The 22,256-nt window shown below is 40.1% G+C and overlaps 1 protein-coding gene across 5 annotated transcripts in view; it reads left to right on the top strand.

Moving 5' to 3' along the window:
• Positions 1-22,256, top strand: part of PHACTR2 (phosphatase and actin regulator 2) — a 262,236-nt gene that overhangs the window by 170,714 nt on the left and 69,266 nt on the right. The window lies entirely within an intron of this gene.

The following is a 22,256-nucleotide window of genomic DNA, read 5'->3' as shown; positions in this document are numbered from 1 at the left end:
GTAGAGGTTACTTAAAGATAAAAATCTTAAAGAAAAAAAAGAGAGAGAGAGAGAATGAGAGAGAGAAGTGCCCTGTTTTTGAGCCAACTATATTTTGGAAGTCCATCTTGTCCTGTAAGAGAGACAGGGCCTAGGCCCCAACTTCAGTTTCTCTGGCCTTGTTTTAAAGCAAAAAGTTGCCTGTCTCTTCAACTCTGTGCAGGCTGGTCTACAGGCCGTTGGGTTCTAGGGGGGAGAGCAGTCTTCTTCCCATTTACTTCCCCCAGGGCATCTTTTCTTAACTCTTTATCTCCTGAGTCAGAGGGGCCCTTCTCTGGTCCCATCTTTACTCAGTTACATCCGTTCTGTGCATTTAGAACTCAAAATGTCATTTACACTTCTTTTCCTACATAATTATTCCTCCTGTCTTTTTTTCTTTCTTTTTTTGTGGGGAGGGGTGCTGTGTGTGTTGTGGCTGAAGTTCCTTCCTCTGGATCTTTAAATTTGCTTCTGTCTCCCAAAAGCTAAGAATACAGTCAAATCCCCTGTCTGAACACAGTGGTTCTTTCAACTTCTGCAGAGTCTGTTGCCTTCAAGACCAAACGTCTTGAAAATCCAGCCTGTGCCACTTTGTCCACATCCTCTTCCCATGGTCATTCCTTTCCCTCTGCCGCCTGTGCCTGTGTGCAACACTCCACTGATGACACTCCAAGCCTCCCAATCAGGAAATTCAGTGTCACTCTCTCATTTTCACTCATCCCAACCTCTGCAGCATTTGCCATCCCTGGTTTGTCTTTCCGTGATTGACAAAAGATGTCATTATCGGGGCGCCTGCGTGGCTCAGTCAGTTAAGCGGCTGCCTTTGGCTCAGGTCATGATCCCAGGGTCCTGGGATCGAGTTCCACATCGGGCTCCCTGCTCAGCAGAGAGCCCGCTTCTGCCTCTCCCTTGCCTGCCACTCTGCCTACTTGTTCTCTCTATTTCTCTGTCAAATAAAGAAATAAATAAATCTTTAAAAGGTGTCATTATTTTGGTTGTATTTAACTTTTCTTTCTGCTTTTTGCTTCCTCTCGCCCCCTTCTCCTCTTCCCTAAACCTTTGAGGGAGTTTGCTGTGTGTCTTAGCCCTTCCCTTTCTTTGACTGTGCTCCTCCTCATCACCCATCTCTTCTTAGTACCCACATTTCTCAGGCCAAATCTCCACCTAAGACCTAGACCCATCCAGCAGAGCATTGATGGGTAGCAATGTTAACTCAAGGAGTGCATGTTAACTCAAAAATCCGTTCCTAGAGACACCTGGGTGGCTCAGTTGGTTGGACGACTGCCTTCGTCTCAGGTCATGATCCTGGAGTCCCGGGATCAAGTCCCGCATCAGGCTCCCAGATCCACGGGGAGTCTGCTTTTCCCTCTGACCTTCTCCTCGCTTATGCTCTCTCTCTCAAATAAATAAATAAAATCTTAAAAAAAAAAATCCATTCCTAAGATCTATCTATATCTGCACTGAAAACCATTGATTTATAAGCTCTTGTTCTGTTGTTACATGATTCACTTGTATTTTTACAAAGAAATAAGACCAATCAATAGCTGGGAATTTCGAACCTCGTTTCTTCCCCTATAGAAGCAAATAACTCATTGAGATTACTATATACCCAAATATATGTCATGAATCAGTAACAGACCACAGCACTCCATTCATATTAGTTCTTTCCAATTTCTGTTTTTCCGTTTGTTCAATTCTGAACTCAAAAGAAAATGGAATCAGAGACTTTCATAAGTGAATATAAGTATTCCTGAAAGCGTTGTTCTGGAGTCTGATATTCTGGAGGGAGGGAGTGAGCAAGGTTCCTGCACTCTTGGAGCTTTCGTTCTAGAGAGGCAGATGTGATGAATGAGCACAGAGTGAGGGAAGGGGGGTGGAAAATGCTATGTACAAAATCCTTCGAAAGCAAAACAGATCCCTTTCCAATCCCAGGTACCCATGCTGTTGCAGACGTGGCTTTCTTTGGCATCTAGACTTTGAACCATGGAGTTCTTTGACTCTTCCTTACCTCTTACCGTCTTCTGTATCCCATTAGTTACTAAAACCTTTCATGTGTTTTCTCCTGGTGCAGGGCCTCCAACATTAGCCTTTCCTCTCAGTCCCTATTATCTGGTCCTTACCAGTCTATTATTGCAGGTAGCCTCTTGGTTATATTTAGGTATGAGCCGTACCAGCTATAGAAGGCTATAGAACACTGGCGAAGGTGGGGAGAGGTGAGGCTCTGGCAGTAAACCTGCCCACAGGGGAACCTAAACTAGCTGGTAAGGCTGACAGCGAAGGTTGAGGGTGCCAGAGGCCTCCAGGAACCCCATAGTAACTAAGATGACAACTTTCTACGTCTCAGGCCAGACGGTAGAACAATGGGTATTTCACATGAGAATGGCCTGTGTTCTACCCCATAGGTTAGGATAGGAGAGCATCCAAGTAAGTGAGAGTGGGAAATCCAGATAGGCCTTTAGGAGCCAGGGTGTTCTAAATTACTTAGGTGTTAGTACTCATGGGAAGATGGTGCCTGGTGTAGGAATCAGAAAGACTCAAACAGAGCCCCCATACTTTTTTTTTTTCTTAAATGGAACCAGAGAATAGAGCTGGTAACTAGGACAGGAAGTTTCCAAAGGATTCGGGACAGAAACTTGCTGTATAAAGTGGAACACAGGGATGGTTTTGAGGGAGTGGTCTCCTCAGACTCCAAACCTCAAGTGCTGGAGCTCCTCTTGCTAGAGTGGCACAGCTCAAGAGCTGGGTGACCAGAAAGAAAAAGAACTGCTGTGGATTTGGAGAAGTAGGTAGGCAAACTACCTTTCTTCTCTAGCATGCCCTCTCTTCTCTAGCATGTCTTGGATACCACCATGAGGGAATCTCTTAAGTGGAACTTTGGTCCTGTCGGTTCTTGCTTAAAGTGTGGCTGACCCCACATTGTTTCCTTAGTGAATTGCAGACTCTTAAGCTCTCCTCAGTGTAACCCAAACTTACCTTTCTTTTCATTTTTTTCAGTCACTTACATTGGATTTTAGTCACACAGGGTCAGTACTTACTGAGTGTGCCCGTAAGCCTGCTTATCCCCAAGCCTTTCTTCCTTTATTCTTGCTCTGAGTACCTTCTTCTCACAGCTACACCTGGGGAGATACCCAGTGTATGACATGACCGTGAAAGGATCATGACATATCTCTTCTTTCCCAAAGATATTCTTTTTATAAAAGTAGGCTTCATGCCCAGTGTGGAGCCCAACATGGGTCTTGAACTCATGACCTGGAGATCAACACTTGAGCTGAGATCAAGAATTGGATGCCCAACTGACTAAGCCACAAACACCCCTTTCATACTCTTTTTTTTTTTTTCTTGGAGATTTTATTTATTTATTTGAAAGAGAGAGAGAGCACGAGCTGGGGTGCGAGGAGGCAGAGTGAGAGGGAGAAGCAGACTCTCCGCCGAGCAGGGCATCGGACGCAGGCTCAATCTCAGGACCCTGAGATCATGACCCGAGGCAAAAGCAAATGCTTGACTGACTGAGCCCTTCCTGAGATAGTCTTACCCTTGGTTCTGTATCAACTGAGTAGGAACTTCTCCTCCTTTGCTTTAATTCTCTTAAGATATGTATGCTTTGACTTTTTTATTTATGTGTCTGCTTACAGTTTGCTGTGTAAAATATTGAAGGTCAGAGACTATCTCATTCACTTTTGCCCAACTTTAGGTGCTTTATATAATAATTTATACCTGGTATGTACTTCTTTTTTAAGAGACAGAGAGAGAGAGAGAGAGAGAGCACGTGCCCAAGCATGGGCTTAGGGGAGGGGGTGGAGAGGCAGAGGGAGAGAGTGAGAATCTTTAAGCAGGCTCCACGCCCAGCACAGACTCTGAAGATGGGCTCGATATCAGAAAGCTGAGATCATGACCTGAGCTAAAATCAAGAGATGGACCTTTAACTGACTGAGCCACCCAGGCACCCTCCACCCCAGATATGTACTCTTAAATGTGCCTTGAATTGCTTATTTATTGAATGTCCACTATAACTAAATATACATCACTAGGCGCTTTAGGACTTTGTAAAAGAAATTAAAGATTGAAAATTCATAATGGGAAGGAGAGAGATAGTAAATTAAAATACTAATCAAAAATATGTGCTCACAGTTGCAACCATGTACAACTATCAAGAAGCCAATAAATAATTTGGGAAAATTTCTCTTTCCTATCTTTTGCCCTTATTTTAAAAGTAAGTTACACTCCTAAATAAAGACATTTATCTTCATTATAATAGTGACTTTTTTATTTGTGGTGTTAGTAATGCAGAAGGAATGCCTGCCTAGATTTTTAGATAACATTGTTGCAAGTTATCAGCATTCTAAGAATCAGAGTGATCTGTAGAGAGTCCTCTGGTAAAAACTTTAACTTACTAGTACTCTGCATTCCCTACTCTTCATAATGTCTAATTTTTATTGAATGCTATCATATGCCAAGTTCTACTCCAAGAACTTTATTCACATTACCTCATTTAATCATCAAAGTTTATGAAGTTTCAGTGCTATTGTTATCCCAGTTTTACTGACGAGGACACTAAGGTCGGAAAATTCAAATGACTTGCTGGAGGAGGCATACCTGGTAGGAGGCAAAGATGGTATCCGAACCCAAGCAATGTGGTGCCAAGCCACTACTTTTAACCATTACACTATGTTGTATCTCTAGAAGATAAATCCATACCCGGATCAGTAAGGATTGATCAGTGTAAGGTGATTCTACTGTGTGGGTTTGCTTCATATACTAGAGTTTTTATTGTGAGAAGGATTTGGTCTGAAGAATAATTTTGGTTCTACTTACTTGCCTAATTTCAGCAGGATGTGCATAGAAAAATGGTTGACAAGGGTCAACCCTTGTTTGGTCCTATTAAACCCTTATGTTTTGGTCCTATTAAAGATTGTCTTCTCTGTAACCATAAAGGCCTAATGTTACTGCTTGGGATTATTTTCTATATCTAGAAAGTAGGGCAAAGTTAGAAGATTTGCATAGGGGGATATTTGTTAAGGACTGGTCTGATGGCATAATAAACAATAGCATTTTGATTTCGTCTATCTTGTTCCACTAAGAAAATGGAAGTACTTTCGTGTATCATTCACCCTAGTACCGTCTTGGAGGAAGGAAAGAGAATCTCTCCCTTTCCCAATTCACTGTAGCAGAAGGAAGTTACATAATCAGCCAAAGACCACATAGCACAACCAGATCCGCATAGGGCTCCTTGCTTATACATTGGACAACACGCATTTGTCTTCTCAACAGATGTTTAGTGAGCAGCCACATCTACTGTGTGTCAGGCACTGTTACAGACTCTAATGATACAGCAGGGAACGAAAGAGACAATACTGCCTTCCCCTATGGGGCTTATATTCTTATAGGGATAGGAGGCAGAAAGTCAATCCCCAGAGTTAGAAAATGGGAAGAAAAACATAAAGCAAGGACTAGGGAATGTGGGTAAGTTACAGTTTAAGATGCAGTGGTCAGAGAAATTTTACTAGAAAAACAGCATTTGAACAAAGACAGGTGGGAGGGAAAGAAAAGCACTCAGGGAAATCCCATTAGGTAATCATATGTGTTACAGCATGGTTTTCCTTCTATCTAACAATGGTGTCAATATACTGAATGCAGTTCAGTATAAACTTGTATCCAATCTTTTAACAATTAAAATATCTCCCATTCATGAACCTCCTGGTTGTTAACCTTGATATCTGTTGCTGGCACATGGATCCTAACAGATCATGTCATTTTACTCAACAGTTGTAGGAGAGAAGCAGGAATCCAAGAAAGGAATTTAACTCTGTAATAGAATAGAAATGTTTTGTTATGGGGCACCTGGGTGGCTAAGTGGGTTAAAGCCTCTGCCTTCGGCTCGGGTCATGATCCCAGGGTCCTGGGATTGAGCCCCACATCGGGCTCTCTGCTCCGTGGGGAGCCTGCTTCCTCCTCTCTCTCTCTTCCTGCCTCTCTGCCTACTTGTGATCTCTGTCTGTCAAATAAATAAATAAAATCTTAAAAAAAAAAAAAGAAAAAGAAAGAAATGTTTTGTTACGGCTTCCTTTCTTAAGTTAGAATTTAGGTGCCAGATTTTGACAGGGCGTCAGAAATCCTGCTTCATGGAGTCTGAGTTTAGAATCCCTCATATGTCAGTGTTTTTTGAGTAGATCTTAGTATCAGTCCTGCAGAGAATGCTTTTATAAACTGAAACAATAATGTATGATCGCCTCTGTGGGTAAACAGTCCCTAACTCACATGCTAGTGGTGTCGACTGTACTGATTTGTTAGATTACTTGGAATGACAAGTATGTTCCCAGATTAATTTAAAAAAATTCAGTTTGGTCCACAATACACCTGAAGCTGGGCACTATTAAAACGTATTCACATACAGCTGAACACTACTTACTAAAACTCTAGGAAAATATCTTCTGAATTTTCTATTAAAATTGAGAATTTGAGGACTGTAGACTACCTTACCTTTCATCTGGGTCTGTCCCCAAGGCACAATGTCTTCTCTCTCCACCAAACCTGATAACATGTAATCATTTAACTTCCAAGCTCCTGCTTTCTCACTCTAATTATTGGGGAAGTTTTCTCTTACACTGACCCAGAACAAACTCTCTCCAATTTTTCTAGCTATCCCCTGGCACGAATATATATATATATATATATATATATATATATATATATATATATATATATATATATATATAAATATATATATATATTATATATATAAATATATATATATATATATTTATACATCTCTCCAAATCACAGTGTTATGTCATGGTTCTTCCATCTTTTCATAAAGTTCTTTCATCCCCTTGATGTGTTTTAAGTTCGGAGTTTCTCACCATGGGGCCATATTAAATTGTCTAGATTATTCAGTACCTTTTTGTTGAATACCAGGCCCAATGTGCTATGTTCTAAGGACACAGCAATGAACAAGTCTGATGAAGCCCCTGCTTTCACAGAGCCTACAGGCTCTGTGTTCCCTTTCTTGGCCATTTTAATACCAAGGTAACACTGTGACTTCCCCCCAAATTCTTATGATTACACTTTTTAAAATATTTATATGTGTATATAAATATATATATTTTATATTTAGAATTACATCCACAATAGGACTATATCTTGTTATTAAAATGATAAGAATTTGTCAGTAGGAATAATATATCACCCAGCCGAATCCTCCAAGCTGGGTGATCCATTTTACCCCTTCTAACAATGTGCTGTATGTCCTTTCTGTGTACCCACTTCTACATATTCTCCAACATATGTCATCCTCAGTCGTGTGTGTTTCCCTGACAGGGTCCAACTGGGTGAGCTCCCTTCTGACATTAGACCTCCCCCTTGGATCAGATCTGTCTCTTTCAGATTATCAGGAATCCTGTCCCAACATATCTCAAAGAGTTATTTTCTTGGTTGAGACCTCAGATCTCCTTTGTGGAGGAGACTGGCCTCTGCACCCCTTCATATTGTGCCCACATTTCTGGGGTGCTGTTTTCTCTTAAAGCACCAGTGGGGCGCCTGGGTGGCTCAGTCATTAAGCATCTGTCTTCAGCTCAGGTCATGATCCTGGGGTCCTGGGATCGAGCCCCGCATCAGGCTCCCTGCTCAGTAGGAAGCCTGCTTCTCCCTCTCCCATTCCTCTGCTGTGTTTCCTCGCTTGCTGTGCCTCTCTCTGTCAAGTAAATAAATAAAATCTTAAAAAAAAAAAAAAAAAAGCACCAGAAATCTCTGCTGCTGTGTCTTCTGTTCTAGAGACTGTCTTCCAGGGGACCTGATTTTAGATCATTATCTGAGTGTTTTCTTCCCTCTCTAATTCAGCTTTAAGGTTCTCTTCACTAGGCCAATCCAGTCTCCACCTGGCATTTCACTCCTTTTTCCATGGAATGGGTATTACTGTACAGAAGTTCTGGTCTAGGAAACCAGACCTTGATTTGACACCATCAGTTCCAACAGCTACTCACTTGGGTTGTCCAGTCTTTGTATGTCATGATTTCAGCCAGATTAAAAAACAACCCCTGGCCATCCACACCTTTCTGTTTCCTCCTTAGAACTTCTGACTGGATGGGCTATGTCCGATTGTTTCTGGGGAAGACAATTATTCCTGTTGTTAAGTCAGTAGAGTAGGGGTTTGAGGAGTCTAGGCATGGCCTCCTTCACATCCTGAGAAACACACTATGAGAGGACAGCGTTCCTTCTGAGGAGTCACCCTGGTCTGCGTAAGGCGTCATCTTGAGCTCGCACATCAGTCAAAGCTCCTGGATGACCACCGTGTGACTCTTCCTATGGGCTCTGCTGAGCCTACCTTGTTCATTCATTCACACAGCACATACTCACTGGCCTCCTCCCGTGAGCCTACACACTCTCCTGTGCTCCGAGGATACAGTGGTTAACAAAGAGGGAAGTTTCGAGGCTTGTGAACCGTCAGTGTCTCTGGTGTACCATTCTTCTCAGCTGTCTTTTTTCCTGCTACCCAGCTCCAGATCCATACCGCACATCAGCCTTTCCATCTCTGGGTTCCCCATTTTTCTCTTGTCAACTTCTTAACTACAGTTTTGATTCCTCTTTTCTTTCTCCAAAACATTTCTCTTTGTGCCTTCCTTAACTACTATTTTTTCCGTTCCATCTAGTTATCTAGTACCTTTTCCAGATCAGAGCAAAGAGAGATGTTCCCTGACTCCTTTTACCTTCACATTGAGGGGGAAAGCTGGTTTCTGTTTATAGCTCCCCTCTTGGTGGCTCCTCTCTGAGGAAGAAAAGCAGAGGTCACCCCTGAGAGATTACTGGAATGGTTTTTGCATGGTCCAGACCTCATAGCCTCCAGGTTACCTGTGACTGTTTTTGGTAGCCCCTTGGAAACATTTCCTGTAAATGTCCCCCAGCAAAGTGGGGACCTACGAATGAAGCATTTCAGTGAACACTGGTCTGTGCTTGCTGTATCAAACCTTGGCCATTTCAGAAAACACAAATAAGTTTTTGATTTTTCCAAAACTTTTCTCTGCCTTCCCTCTCTTTTTGACCATGGGTCAATGAGCCTATATAGTCCATGGAAAAATATAGCTGCCTTTCCTGACAACCCTGATGCTGGACGCCTGAGATTTTCTTAGAAGTAGGAATTGTGTTTGGCTAAGGTTGAAGGCAGATATACAAAGGAACTACTAACTGGTTCACTATTACTACCTTTGTGAACGTGACTGTCCCCAAAGAGGTCATTTTTTGGTCATTCACCACCCTGGTATTTATTACTTTGAGGAGAGAGAAAGAGAGTGTGTGTGTGTGCGTGTGTGTCTGTGTGTGTGTAGTTCTGTGAATTTTAATACATGTATGTTTTATGTAACTACCACCATTATCAGGATTCGTCCCAGATCCATCCTTGCCCAGTCCTCCCGCCCCATCCTTTTCCAGGCATACCCTCCCTCCCCTCCAACACCTCCCCCAGCTCCTAACTTCTGGCAACCACTGCTCTGTTCTTCACTATCATTTTGTTGTTTCAAGGACATCATAGAAATGGAAATCACTAAGTATAAAATATTTTGAGACTGGCTTTCTTCACTTGCCATTTCACCTTTGAGAGTCATCTGGGATATGGCATGTACGAGTGTCTCGTTTCTGTTGTTGGGTAGTATTCCGTGCTCTGCATGTAACCTGTTCATTTATCCATTCACCTGTTGAAGGACGTAGATTGTTTCCGGTTTGGGGTGATTATGAATAGAGCTGCTATAAATATTCACATAAAGGCCTTTGTGTGAACAAAAGTTTTCATTTCTCTAGGGAAAATATGTAGGAGTGAGATTTTTGAGTCATACACTAAATGCATGTTTAACTTTATAAATAACTGCCACAGACTATTTTCCAGAGTTTCGTATTCCTTACCAGCAATGTAAAGGTTCCAATTGGTCCATATCCTTGCCAGCACTTGGTATTGTCATTATTATTTTTTTATTGTGGTCAAAAAACCTGTTATAAAGTGTACTGTCTAAACCATTTTTAAATGTCAAGTTCAGAGATGTAAAGTTTATTTACAGTGTAATAGAACAGATCTCCAGAACTTTTTCATCTTACAGACCGAGACTCTGTACCTATTGAACAATCCCCACTACCCGCTCCCCACCTCCTGGTAATCACCATTCTACTTCCTATGTGTATGAAGGTGACTGCTTTAGTATATGTCACATAAACGGGATCATACAGTAGTTATCCTATTAGGACTGGTTTATTTCACTCAGCATAAAATATCCTCAAGCTTCATTCATGTTGAAGCATGTGTCAGCATTTCCTTTCTTTATATGAGTGTACAGTATTTTATTATATGTATATGCCACATTTTGTTTACCCATTCATCTGTCAGTGGACATTTGAGTTCCCTCCACCTCTTGGTTGTTGTGAATAATGCTGCCGTGAGCACAGTTGTGCTATCTTTATTATTTTAGCCATTCTAGTAGGTATGTAGTAGTATTTTATCCGAGTTTTAACTGCATTTCCCTAATGGCTCATGATGTTCAGCTATTTTTCATGTACATTTCTGCCATCTGTATATCCTCTTTGGTGAATGTCCTGTTCAGGTCTTTTGCCTGTTTGGTAATTGAGTTATTTGTTTTCTTACTATTAAATTTTGAGGGTTCTTTATATATTCTGGATATAAGTTCTTTGTTGGATATATGATTGCAAATATTTTCTCACCATCTGTAGTTTGTTTTTTTATTGTCTTAATCTCTTTTGTAAAACAAAAATACATAATTTGATAAAGGTCAGTTTATCAGTTATTTATAGGTCATATTTTTTGTGTTGTGTCTGTTATCTAACTTCAGATCATAAAGAACTTCTTCTGTGTTTTCTGCTAAAAGTTTTATAGTTTTATATTTTACCTTTAGATCTATAATCATTTATGGGTTAATTTTTATGTAAGGTATAAGATTTAGATCCAGGTTTGTTTTTACATATAAATGCCCAGTTATTTTAACATCATTTGTTGCAAAGACTGTCCTTTCTTCATTTAATCATCTTTGTATCATTTTGAAAATGAATAACCATATTTTTCTTTCATATACTTCTCTTTGATAAATATTTGTTCAAGTCTTCTGGCCAATTTTATCTTCTTAATGTTGAGTTTTAAGACATCAGATATGTTACTAAAGATATTTTCTACCACACTGTAGCTTGTTTTTTTATTCTTTAACAGTGTCTGTTACAGAGCAAAAGTCTTAATTTTGATGAAATACAGTTTATTGCTTCTTTCCTTCAGGATCATGTTTTTTATATCATTTGTAAGAATTTTCAAGAGCATTTGTTGAAAAGACTAGCCTTTCTCCATTAAATTGCCTTTGTGTCTTTGCCAAAAGTTAATTGGCCACATGGTCTTTGTCAAAAATTAAGACTCACATTTGTGTAGGTTTATTTCTGGACTCACTATTCTGTTCTCCTAATCTGTGTGTCTGTTCCTTCACCAGTATCATTCTGTCTTGATTATTATTATAAGTCTGAAAATTAGATACTGTAATATTTCCAACTTAATTCTTCCTTTTAAAAATTATTTTAACTAGTTTCTTTGTCTTGTCACACAAATTTTGGCATCATATTGCCTATATTCTCAAAAATTTCCTGCTGGGATTTTCATTGGAATGACATTAAATCTATATTCAATTTGTGTAGAATTGATAACTTCACTATGTTGACTTTCCCAGTATGTGAACTGGTATGTCTCTCTATTTAATTAGCTCTTTTATTTCTTGCATTAGCATTTTGAAGTGTTTGGAAAACAGTATTAGGTTTATACCTAAGTATTTCTTTCTTTTCTGTGTTTTTAAAAATTATTACAAATATATATATTTTTTAAAATTCCATTTCCAATTATTCAGTACTGGTTTACAGAAATACAATACCTTGCTAAATCTACTTATTAGCTCTAGTGAAGATTCCTTAGGATTTTCTGTGTAGATGATTCTATCATCTGTGATTAGGCATGGTTTCATTTCTGCCTTTCAATATGTATGTCTTCTGTATCTTTTCTTGCCTAGCTAGGACTTCCAGTATAATAATAAGTAGGGGTGGTGAATGGGACATCCTTGTCTTTTTCCCATTCTTAGGGGGAAGCTTTCATCAAGTATGGTGTTAGCTGACGGTTTTGTTTTTTTTTTTAAGATTTTTATTTATTTGACAGAGAGAGAGAGATCACAAGTAGGCAGAGAGGCAGGCAGAGAGAGAGAGAGAGGAGGAAGCAGGCTCCCTGCGGAGCAGAGAGCCCAACGCGGGGCTCCATCCCAGGACGCGGAGCTCGATCCCAGGACCCTGGGATCATGACCTGAGCCGAAGGCAGAGGCTTTAACCCACTGAGCCACCCAGGCGCCCCAGCTGAAGGTTTTTTTGCAGATGTACTTTATCAAGTTGAGCAGGTTCCCTTTTATTCCTGATTCTCTGGGAGTATTTATTATGAACAAATGTTGAAAATCTCAGATGCTCTTTCTGCATCAGTTGATATGACCATATGGTCTTTCTTCTCTGCGACCACTTAATATGATAGATTACATTGATAGATTTTTGAATATTGAATCAGTTTTGCATCCCTGGGGTAAATATCGTTGAGTTGTGGTATATTATTCTTTCCTATGTCTGGATTTTACTTGATAATGTTTTGTGGAGGATTTGTGATATTCATCTGTAGTTTACTTTTCTTGTACTGTTTTTGGTTTTTGATATCAGGATGTTGTGCTGACCACATAAATTGAGTTCATTCTATTTTTGGAAAGATTGTGTAGAATTGGTGTTATTTCTTTAGATGTTTGATAGAATTTGCCACTGAAACAATCTGAGTCTAAAGAATTTTTTTTAAAAACGATCTTAAACAGCAAATTCAGGTTAAGAAGTACAGGATCATCAAGGCTGTCTCCTATCTTGGATGAGTTTTGTTAGGACCTCCAGTGCTTTGAAAGAGGGCTCTTCCTCCAGGTTTCTTTATGGTTAACCAGCAACTTCATCTCCTTCAAGGAAGTCCCTGTTTAAATGCTAGCTTCTCAATGAGGTCTGCCTTCTCTCTCTATGCTGAAGCTCTCCTTTCCCCCAGAATTCATTCTTTAACAGCTTTTTTGGAGATATAATTCATATGCCATACAATTCACCCATTTTACATGTGCAGTTTTTAGTAGTCTTTACAAACTATGCCACTAGCACCATAATTAATTTTAAACATTTTCATCACCCTAAAAAGAAACCCCCTCAGGCTGTCAGTACTCCCTTCCCCTGACCTCTGTTTTCTGTCTTGATAGGTGGGCCTGTTCTTCATGCTTCCCGTAAATGGAGTCATACAAGAAACGTGTGGCCATTTGCATTTTTGACTGGCTTCTTTCACTTAGCGTGATGTTTTTAAGGTTCATCCATATTGTAACATGCATCAATATTTAATTTCTTTTCATGGTCACATAATGTTCCAGTTTATGAATATATCGCATTTTATTTATCCATCCCTCATCCGTTGGTGGACATGTATTTGGGTTGGTTCTGGTTTGGCTATTGTGAATAATGCTGCTATGAACATTTGTGTACGAGTCTTTGTGCAGACATATTTTAATTTCTCTTGGTTATACATCTAGAAATGGAATTACTGAGTCATATGGTAATTCAGTGTTTAACACTTTGAGGAACTGCCAAGACTGTTTTCCAAAGCAGCTGCACCATTTTACATTCCCACCAGCAGTGTACGAGGGTTCTGATTTCTCCACAGGCTGGACAGTATTTGTTATTATCTGTCTGTTTTATTGTTGCCTTCCTAGTGGGTGTAGTAAAGTGGGTCCCCTGGCGCTCTTGGTTCTCTTTTTCTGCCCTGCCTTGTTCTTTCAACAGCACATCTTTCCTTCTTTTTTCTTTTTCTTTCTTTCTTTCTTTTTTTTTTAAGATTTATTTATTTATTTGAGAGAGAGTGGTGGGGAGGAGCAGAGGGAGAGAGAGGCAAACTCTGAGCTCAGCGTAGAGCCTGAGGCAGGGCTCCGTCTCAAGACCCTGAGATCATGAGTGGAGCTAAAACCAAGAGTTGGATGCTTAACTGACTGTGCCACCCAGGCCCTCCCACGTCGTATCTTATAACATTATAAGTTATTTGTGTTGTTTATTAGCTGGTCCCGCTTCCCACTAGATTATAAATTCCATGAGCATTGAGATTTCTGTTTTCTTTTTAGATAAAATCCAAGAGCAACCAGAATAGTGTCTGGCTTGTGCTAAAGCATTTAGTAAATGTTTATTGAATGAATTAATTAATGAGGGGTTCTTGATATGCCTTACTCTAGTCCATATACATGGTGTTTGCAAGTGAATGTGATCTGGAAAGTGCCAGAATTTGTGGGGGGGGGGGGCAATTATACCAGTTTTCAATTCTTTCTTCGTGTTCATATCATTGAGAGCTACTTAAGGGCCTTAAAGAATTAAGAAGCCAATGGGCACCTGAGTGACTCAGTTGGTTGAGCCTTGGCTCAGGTCATGATCCTGGAGTCCTGGAATCGAGTCCCACGTTGGGCTCCCTGCTCGGCAGGGGGTTTGCTTCTCCCACTAACCCTCCCCCTTCTCATGCTCTGTCTCTCTCATTTTCTCTCTCTCTCTCTCCCAAATAAATAAATAAAATCTTAAAAGAATTGAGAAGCCAAAATAGACAAAATTAATATTTTACCAAATTTAATGGACAAGCTGGGGACCCATTCCCTCATGAATGGATAATGAACTTAAGTAACTGTTACTGTCTGTTCTGTATGGCAATAGCCTTTAAAAGGTCGATGGGAGGGCATCATTGGCATGAAAAGGAGAGTTTTAGTTCAGTCGTTTTTGTACCCATGTTTTATAAGTGAACCTAATTAGACCAAATAAGTGCTAAAAATTCTGTGGATGAGAGAACATACAGTAATTTTATCATACATACTTTTTCTGAAATTCTTGTATTCTGTTTTCCTAAACACATGTAATGGCATTAAAACAAATTTCCTCTCTATGCATAAAAAATGAAGGAGACTAAATATTCCTCTTCTTTTTCTCCCAGTAGAATGAATTTTTTTGTTTCACTCTTCCCACATATAGAGGGAAAGAATCATTAAGGCCCCACCTTTTTATTTATGGAGCATTTATTATTCATTTTAGATCTATTCTAGGGATCACACCCACTTATGGGAAAGAGTAATGTAAGTGCTAACTTTTTATATATTTTTTCATAATAGAAATTAGTGGTTTCATAAATAGGAAAACCTTCCATCATGGGTTTAAATTAGCCAGCTGCACAGTGAATGGGCAAACCATTAGGATCCACCTTCTCTAGATACATAGAAACCAGAAAAATCTTATTTCTAAATGGAATAGAGGATATTCCCTTGCCTCCTGTCCATTCTAGAAAATGCGATATTGTTTGTTTAATCCAAGCTGAGCTTTGGGATCAAATTTGTTGAGCCATAAAGCAGACTAAGATCTCAGGCTTGCAGCCTCTCCCAGGGGGAGGTAGGCTTTGCTGGGGCAAGTGAGCTCAGATAAGCAAGGCATTTTCACTGAGCATTCTGTGCAAACCTTCTCAAGTGAGCCATGGGCATTACTGGTTTCTGATTGTAAATGACATTATTTTAAGGAATCACACCCACTAGAATGGAATATAGAATTGTTAGCTTGCATTTCTATTTTTTTTCTCTTTGCTACATTTAATTCCTGGGGAAGATGTGGAGGAGAGAATGATGTTCCCACTGACCTCTTGATAAAAAAGTCTTACGCTGCCAAGGGACATCGCTTGTATTGCTTTAAGAGATGATCTGATTGTTTATAAACTTTATTTGGGTGGCTAATTTTCTAATTCCATTTTCCTTTGGAGTAGTGCCACTTGTGAAATACTTTTTAAAGGTGCTACAGAACTCTTTCTGGCCTGGGTCAGAAAACCGAGTCAGGAAAGTCCATTATTTTATTTCCTTTGCATATTATTTCCCTTTGTGGTTTTGTTTTGATTTTTTTCATCCTGTGATACGAATCCGGTCTTTATCACTAAGGGCTAAGCCCTGGAAAGTGACTTTTTTTTTGGCTTCTGTATTTTCCTGATTTGTTTCCCACTTGGACTCTAAATTGCAGTCTTAATTCTTACTTTTGTATGTCAAGTGAAAAGAGTTTGCTCATTGAGGCTTATAACATTTTTTTTTTTTTTAGATTTTATTTATTTACTTGACAGAGAGAAATCACAAGTAGACGGAGAGGCAGGCAGAGAGAGAAGAACGGAAGCAGGCTCCCTGCTGAGCAGAGAGCCCGACGTGGGACTCAATCCCAGGACCCTGAGATCATGACCTGAGCCAAAGGCAGTGGCTTAACCCCCTGAGCCACCCACGCGCCCCCGAGGCTTGTAACATTTTTGAGCTAAGTTTTCTTCACCTACTTTTCCAAACCCAGACTCTCCAGGTTTTGAAACAGATGCTCTTGAGGTTTTCTTTAGTCCAAAGTCTAAGTGTTTACTTAGTACCTATTAAAAGGCAGGCAGGAGAGGCTATGGGAGGAATACAAGAGAATAAAAAGCACGGCTGGAGAGAAGATGTCCTGGAGCAGACTTAGTGAACAATAAACATCGCTGTGGTTAAAGTTCTTTGAAAATACCTTCTCATCTATTTTTTATCTTCAATAAATGGCTCTAAGCATTAATGTAGTCTAAACATGTCTTACAATTTAATTTATTTTAAAAATTGTGGTGGAGGGGCGCCTGGGTGGCTCAGCCAGTTAAGCTTCTGCCTTGGGCTCAGGTCATGATCCCAGGGTCCCGGGATCGAGCCCCACCTCGGGCTCCCTGCCTGCTTCTCCTACTCCCTCTGCCGTTTCCCCACTTGTGTACTCCAGCTCTCTCTCTTTCATTCTCTGCCAAATAAATAAAATCTTTTTAGAAAACTTAAAAAATAAATAAATTGCAATGTCTGGATTTGAGCTCAAGATGTATTTTTAAAAGGGCAGAATATATACATCCTGATCCATTTTCTGTTTTCTAGCTTTTTCAAGAATGATGAGACCCTCTTTCCACTTTAATAATCAGAAATTTGGATCAGAGAGTAGATAGGGAGACTCCTGAAAGGTAGCATTATGTCCCAGTGGGAACTTAACATTGCTGTGAAATTTTAAGTGTTCTACTTTTAATTACAATAAAAAGGTAAATTTTTCTAAGCCCTTGTTATTTACGGTGTTTTGTGTTAGAAAATGAAAACATTAGTAAAATCACCCTTGGTTCTCTCACTGCAGGGTCAAACAGTAACCAGGTATCATTTATACCTCCTGATTTAGTCTGGGTCTGGACCAGTTTTGCCAAAGAATACTGTTCTTTACAAATACCATATATTCTATTAGATAGGCAAGATGGTGGGTAGAGGAGGAAGAATGTTTAAAATGCATAATAAAACTTTTAAAAAAATTAATCCAAGAAAGTTAATACCAGCTTTCCAAGAATATTTTTTCTTCTTGTGTTTTTTTTAATTGAAGTATAATTGCCATGCAGTATTACATTAGTTGCAGGTGTACAACATAGTGATTTGACAAATCTCTATGTTATACTGTGCACATCACAGCTACTGTCTGTCATGGTACAGTGCTGTTACAATACCATGAATGGTGACTTATTCATTCCATAACTGGAAGCTGTATCTTCCACTTCCTTTCACCACGTAGCCCATCCTCCTACCCTTATCTGTCTGGTAACCACCAATTTGTTCTCTTTGTTTATGGGTCTGTTTCTGCTTTGTTTGTTTGTTCTTTTGTTTGTTTTGTTTTTTAGATTCTGCACATAAGTGCAACCATATGGTATTTGTTTTTCTCTGCCTGACTTATTTCACTTAGCATCATACCCCCCAGGTCTGTCCATGTTGTTATAAATGGCGAGATTGAATCCTTTTTTATGGCTGGGTAATATTCCATTTGTGTGTATGTGCCTATGCATACACCACATTCATCTATTCGTCTATCAGTGGACACATACTTTGTTTAAGAAAACTAATCTGGGTGCCTCGGTGGCTCAGTGGGTTAAAGCCTCTGCCTTCAGCTTGGGTCATGATCTCAGGGTCCTGGGATCGAGCCCCACATAAGGCTCTCTGCTCAGCAGGGAGTCTGCTTCCTCCTTTCTCTCTCTCTCTGCCTACCTCTCTGCCTACTTGTGATCTCTGTCAAATAAATAAATAAAATCTTAAAAAAAAAAAAAAGAAGAAGAAAAAGAAGAAGAAAGCTAATCTTTGGGGGTCCCTGGGTGGCACAGTTGGTTGAGCATCTTACTTTTGATGTTGTCTCAGGTCACAATCTTGGGTTGTGAGATCGAACCCTGAGTTGGGCTCCGCGCTTTGACTCAGCACAAGGTCAGCGTAGGATTCTCTCTCTTCCTCTTCCTCTGTCCCTCCCCTCGCTCATTATCTCTCTCTCAAATAAATAAATAAATCTTAAAGAAAAAAAATTTTAATTACTTTAAAAAATCCAGTCTGGGGATGCCTGGGTGGCTCAGTCAATTATGTGGCTGCCTTTGGCTCAGGTCATGATCCCAGGGTCCTGGGATCAAGCCCCGAACTGGGCTCCCTGCTCAGTGGTGCCCTCTCCCCTCTGCCTGCCACTCTGCCTACTTGTTCTATCTCTCTGTCAAATAAATAAATGAAATCTTAAAAAACAAAAACAACAACAACAAAAAAAAACCCAACTGTGATGAGGTATGTATATGAAATAAGTAAATATGAATTTGCAGAGATGCTTACTCAATCTTCTTACTAACTCTGGTGAGTTACTCACACCTATTTGAGTTGTGATGTTTAATGACATATTTCTAGATTCACTAAATAAAAATAGGCTTTTAAAGATTACACGTTAATGACTTCAAAAAATTTTGGCCTAAAGTATGAATAATTTCAGATGCCTTTAATCCTGCACAGTTGTATTTGATGTTTAGATAAGTGAGAATGTCTTAATTTAGGGTAGTTTAGTACCACTAAGGTCTCTTTCCCAGCCACTCTTGCCTGCCATTTGGCTGTCTGACCAGCGATAAAATGAGATAGGATCTCATCTCAGTCTATGCTGCTGAGTCCCTGAAATGTGTAAGACTGTCTTGAAGCAGATCAAGAAGAAGGGCCTCAGAATTAGGAGTTCAGGCTCTCTAAGAACTTCTCTAATGGGTATTGTTAATAACCTCCTAGTTTGCAAAACCTCTTCATCATGTAGAACAGAGATTCATTTTTATATCAAGTCTCTAGCTTGTTCTTACTGTAGTTAGAATTAATTGTTCTAAGGATGGTTCTCATTTTCTTTATTTCATACTTCTGTTCCTTTTGTGGTCTCACCCTGTTTTGGGTTTACTATCTTTTAACATGAAGAAACAAGAAATGGAAACACACAGGATGCATGCAAAAGCACCTGTCTCGAACATTTGTGTTTGTCATGTGTTTTGAGAGTCACACTGGAAGAAAAGACAAGCAGTGTTTCACGTAGCTCACAGATCCTGGCCTCTGATTACTCTCCTGAGATTACTTGTACTTCCTGGCCCATGTGGGATCGGGGACTTACTCATTGTTCTAGTCCTAAACCTTATCCCTTGGGAACAAAATCCCCGAGTCCCTTGAGTTGACTTGCCATGGCTATTCCCAGCTTGCCCTCTCTGGAAACAGCAGTGATTTTAGCTGTTGCTGTTTGCACAAGGCAAAGATCATCCCTTCTTCTCTCCCTGACCTGGCTTTCGTCTGTCACCCCCTTACCTGAAAATTTTAATATACTACATATAGTGTTCAATGAAAAAGCATTGTGCTGAACAATTGGTTTTGTTTGTTTTAAAGATTTTATTTATTTATTTGAGATAGAGCAAGAGCGAGCGAGAGAGAGAACCAGAGAGCACGAGTCAGGGGAGTGGGGGGAGAGAGGGAGAAGCAGGCTCTCCACTGAGCAGGGAGCCCAACAGGGGCCCGATCCCAGGACCCTGGAATCGAGACCTTAGCAGAAGGTAAATACCTAACCTGAGCCACCCAGGCACTCTTGCTGAACAATTTGTAAAATAGTGTACCTTGGGTATAAAAAAGAGAATAATAAAAATGAATATTTGGATTTGCCTAAGAAAGTTTGGACGGGTACAGGAGACACTAATAAAAGTGGTTATTTGCATATGGAGTACAAGTGGGGTTCAATTTGAATAGGTGGGAGGTGGGGTGGAAGTGAGAGTTTTTACTGTATCCTTTTATAATTTGAACTATGAGAACTACCATCTAAGATTTGCTCATTTAAAATCAACTTCAGAAAGTTTTTCTAGGGGTGCCTAGGTCGCTCAGTTGTTAAGCGTCTGCCTTCAGCTCAGGTCATGATCCCAGGATCCTGGGATCGCGCCCCACATCCGGCTCCCTGCTTGGCAAGAAGCCTGGTTCTCCCTCTCCCACTCCCCCTGCTTATGTTTCCTCTCTTTCTGTGTCTCTCTCTGTCACATAAATAAATAAAATCTTTCAAAAAAAAAAAAAAGTTTTTCTACCTCATGTCTTGAAGGGAAATTGGAAAGCATTATACTTGTGGGAAAGTTGAAATCTTTGTAATTATCAACTCAGTCTGGAGAATGCAAGCAGTAGGCTTTGTCTGGACACATTTGGGTTCAACCAGATTCTGCATATGGAATTGGAAAATGTGTTTCACCTCTGAGAGTCTCGATATCCTTATCTGTTCTAGGGAACTAAAAAGAATTGCTTAGCCTGTCTTTCAGGAATACTGGGAAGCGTGATAAGAAAATAAATATTAAAATGCGACCTAAGCATCAAATAAATGGATGATTACTATCAGGTTTCTGAAGGAAGTTGTGACACTGAATTTCCCAAGAAGGGGAGGGGATGTAGATCTCACCATCTTCCTCTTTTTTAAAGTCTGGTCAAGTTTCAAACTCTTGGGGGATAAAGAAGTCCTGTGTAGTTCTTTCATATTTCTGCCTTGAAAATCTAGAGAACCTTTGGCCTCTTCTGGAGGAAAATTTACTTTAAAGAAACATCTGTGTAACAGCTTTTTTGACTCTTCAAAAGTAAAAGCTCTTTGCTGCTGATGAATAGTAATAGACTGAAGTAAATGGGGAATTTATTGGTTCATGTAAGTGAAAAGCCCAGGGCCAAACAGCTTTTAGGTTTGGCGGGATCTAGGTGCTTCAAAGCTAAGATTAAGAATCTGTCTTCTTCTTTGAGCCTATGTTCCTCGGTATTGGCTTTTTTTTTCCTTTCAAGTTAGACTTTCCTTTTATGGAGGCAAAATGACTACTTGCAGCTCTAGGCTCATATGAAGCTAGTTTTAACAGATACAGAAGAAAGAGAAAGACTTCTTTTCCTGTTGTTCTAGAAATTCTTTGGCTGGTTGTCATTGGTGCAGCTTGGGCACAGCCCATCTCTGAACCAGTCACCACGGCTGGAAAGATATCAGGCTCTGACTGGATAAGCCTGGGGGCCCTTGGGCCTGAGGGTGAGGTTAGCTTCACACGTGTGGCATGGACTGTGAATGAGGAGAAAGGTAGTGCCTCAAAGGCTAACTATCAGGAGGGCTGTTTCTAGAAGAAGTAGAGAAGATTAGAAAAGAGTGCTAGACATGCCTTCCCTCCCTCCCCTCAAAAAACAAAACCAAATACTTAATGTAATATATTATTTCGGGCAACATGGGGATAAAATGACAAACAAAACATCTCTCATAGGGCTTTGAGTCATGTGAATATTCAATTATGTACACATGTAGCAATGAAAAAGAATGGCTATAACTAGAAATAGTAGTAGTAGCTAACATATATTCAGCGCTTTCTAGATTTTAGCTATACTGGTCTAAGCACTTTAGCTTTGTAACACATTTGATATCCAAAAGAACCAGAAAAGGTAGCAGTCAGTCATTCTCGTATTTTAAAGATGTTATTTATTTGTCAGAAAGAGAGAGCACAAGAGGGGGAGTGGCAGGCAGAGGCAGTGGGAGAAGCAGGCTCCCCACTGAGCAAGGAGCCCGATGTGAAACTCCATCCCAGGACCCTGGGATCATGATCTGAGCTGAAGGCAGATGCTTAACTGACTGAGCCACTCAGATATCAGGTCTCCCATTTTGTAGATAAAAAAGCTGAGGCACAGAAAAGTACCTTAAAGTGCCTTAGAACACTGCTATCATTGAATCTAGCCAGCCTGAATGGTGACATCGTCCTGCAGGGGGCGCTGTCGGAAGCCGTCTTTGGATAAGAGGAGGATTTCACCAGAGAGGGGGAGATGGCACAGGTATGATTCTAGGAGAAAGGGAGAGAG

Source organism: Mustela putorius, unplaced genomic scaffold (genome assembly GCF_011764305.1).
Source record: "Mustela putorius furo isolate JIRA1106 unplaced genomic scaffold, ASM1176430v1.1 tig00003863_pilon_pilon_pilon, whole genome shotgun sequence".
NCBI classification, from domain to species: domain Eukaryota; kingdom Metazoa; phylum Chordata; class Mammalia; order Carnivora; family Mustelidae; genus Mustela; species Mustela putorius.
The sequence above is the reverse complement of the archived record's forward strand: the minus strand, read 5'-3'. Positions and strand labels throughout refer to the sequence as shown.